The sequence below is a fragment of the Babylonia areolata genome, chromosome 13 (assembly GCF_041734735.1).
Source record: "Babylonia areolata isolate BAREFJ2019XMU chromosome 13, ASM4173473v1, whole genome shotgun sequence".
NCBI lineage: Eukaryota > Metazoa > Mollusca > Gastropoda > Neogastropoda > Buccinidae > Babylonia > Babylonia areolata.
In genome coordinates this window covers 14,734,346-14,737,558 of record NC_134888.1, presented here as the reverse complement: position 1 = coordinate 14,737,558, position 3,213 = coordinate 14,734,346, and positions in this window count along the sequence as shown.

Sequence of the window (3,213 nt, the reverse complement as noted above, 5' to 3'; positions counted from 1 at the left end):
CCTCTCTCATGGTGTCTCGGATCGTATACGACTGAAAGCTTTCACTGAAGACAAAGTTTAACTGACACACAAACAAAAAAAGTTCATGTGTGTGGTGAACATATCACACGAAACCATACATATATTTTGTTTCTCAGTGTGTTAAAGGATTGTCAAGTTAATTACTTCCTAAGTCATGAAAAGTTAGAAATAATTATTGAGAATAAAACGATATGAAAGAGATAATGTCCAACCACTTGCTATTGTTCGAAATTGCTGAATACCTTTTACTTTGTCCGATATAGGAGTATCAATTTTCTATGATGCGACCTAGCTATTTTGTTGTTGTTGTTTATGCTGTTAATTGCTGTTACAGATATTTACGAATCGTTCATTCTATTTTTTGTTTGATCCTTTTTCTGTATATCCATCCCCCTTCATTAACCACCACCCCACCCACCTTCCCACACACAAAGGCACACACACACATGACGCGTCTAATATCACTCACTCATTGTGAAAAGACGTTGAATTAGAGAAATGTAGCCAGGTTGGCTACAATCTTCAGTGGGCCAGCTCAGCAGACGACTTTTGTGACTCGCCGAAGGTTTGGAAGTTGGTAAATCGGTCACAAGTTATTTCCCTTTACAGGGAGCCTTATTATTTCTCATCAATTTGTTAAATTATAAACACTTCCTAGTAAATGAGATTATAGGTTTTATGTTATTGGACTTCAGAAAGATCATACTTCTTAGCTATAATGATAGCATTAGGCCAGAAAGCCTATAACTCTTTTGAATAATAAATATTTATATGAAGGAATTTTGGCGCGATCTTCGAAAAAAAACAAACAAACAGTTAAAACATACAAAATAATCCTTCATTTTCTATAAATCAATGTAGTTGCTGCAGTATTTAGATTGTGCATTAAAATGTAAAAGAGCAAGCTTTCTTCTCATGTATCGCTTTCCGTGTACACCAAAGTTATAGGCATACGATGGTACGAAATGTCTGACAGCATTACGGCCCCCCAAAACTATCCCTTCTTTTTGCCATCGTCAGTGCCGCACGTGCGGCTTGCCGACGAATCTTTGCGATGGAAGCCAGCCCGTGGTATGGCACATCGACACTGGGCCACGGTGGTTAGTTATGATTCATTTACCTTTTTACTTGAGTTTATGATTGTGGTGAATTGGAATTTGTACATCTTGCGTTATGACTTACGAACTGGAACGACTACAACAGTTAGAAAAACGCATACCCCCAAACCCACACGAGAATTTGCTCTGTCTGTCGGCGGTCTCTCTAAATAAAGTGACTCAGTGCACTAATGTGATGATAGTTAACATAGATTCGCTTATTATTTTAGTGTGTGTGTTTTACGATTGCTGTGATATTTCAATGGCAATTAAGAATATGTGGTATTCCCTAATCAGAGTGATCCAAATCGAATATTCCCAATGAAGATGATTTTTGTATTATTTTATTCCGTGATGTATAAAACCACATGCACAAAAGCTAACACTTCTTATAAGACAGAACAGTACGTGAGCTTAAGCAGAAATTCATCCATTCACATTTTTCTAAGATGTTGAAATTAAGCTGAATTGATTATTAGAAATGATTATTATTAATATTAGTGTTTACAACCACCTGAGGTACAAATACAGAAGATGGGACTGTAATAAGCCTCACGGCTTTTCCACGTCCCTTCTTGAAATATATATTTTGGGGTTTGCAATTGCATGCTAATTTGTCTTTCTCAACTAACAAATCTTATATAACCAGAAGTTCAAATAGCCTACTAATTTTTACTTTATTCATAATTAAATGCAACAAAATCAGCTAACACTATAACCCACTTCAAAAATCTTCTGGATAACGACCCTGGGTTATTAGCTCAGAAATACTATTTTGACAACTGATAGGCAAATTAGCATGCAAATGCAAACCCCAAAATACATATTTCAAGAAGGGATGTGGAAAAGCCATGAGGCTTATTATAGTCCCAACTTCTGTATCTGTATCTGTATCTATCAAATTAATTGTCAAAATTATATTTCTGACCTAATGATCTAGGGTCATTATCCAGAAATTTTGTCTGTCTTTGAGAGACAATGCAGGTCTGTCTTTTAAATATGTATGTAACTTATCAATATGGGTGATACTGAATGTTAGATTTATTTATTATTTATTTGAAAACAGGTCTTTGACAAAAGAGGAAAACACTCAACACACCAGATGACTCTGAGCAAAGAGGGGCGGGGTTTAAGACTTTACAGGTGTTAGCCCATGAGACTGGAGGGGAAAGACCTCAAAACCACAGAGGACAAGTAAGAAAAGTAATGAGATGAGGTGGGAAAGACATAAGATTGGTGGAATTTTACAACAGAATGAAAAATACTTATCAGACCAGAGCATAACAATCTTATGAGACCAGAGGGAGGATGACTCAGATCCAAGAGGGGAAAACATAAGCTCATGTAAGATCTCAGAGGAGTCATCAGACCTAAGGGGAAACAACTTGTGAGACTCATGGATGAATAGTTGATCAAAGAGTAAATACATAATTGAAAATGGATTCAAGTTTTACCAGTTCAAAGAGAAAAGTAGATACAAGGATGTGACCAGTTGAGTTGTGAGTTTGAGTGGGAGGGAGGAGTATCAGGAGGGTTGATGTATGGGGGAGGGGGGTTGTGAGGGGAATATTGGTGTGAACTGACAGGAGGCAGGGCATTGCAGGATCCTCAGTGGATAGTGATGGAGATGGAAGGTTGGTGGTTTGTGTTGGATGTTACTAGTGGGGAAGCTGGGTGGGGTGGAGGGTGACGGGTAGTATAGGCTGGTGTGTATATGGAGGGGGGAGGGGGGTGTGTGTGTTCAGTTTTAGAAAAGGTGGGGAACAATAGTGGAGGTGGTGTAGGGGTAGCAGTGATGGGTAAGTGGGAAACCCACCACTGCCACCCACTCCCCTCACCATGTAATGCTGACCTGCCTTGTTCAACATCTGCACAGAACAAGATGGTTATCAGAGATGGATGCAGGCATTCTATGTTAATTCATGTTCAACAAATCTTTTCAAACGTTCAAGTGTTGATCTTTTGTAGGACTGTTGTTACAAGCAGGCCTATCATGCTGTTGGAAAAAGTCCTTGAAAATAGTTTATCACTTCATGTCTGATGCCGAGAAAATGTTAGCTACAGTGTACATTTGTCTGTCAGTGGCATTGTTTTG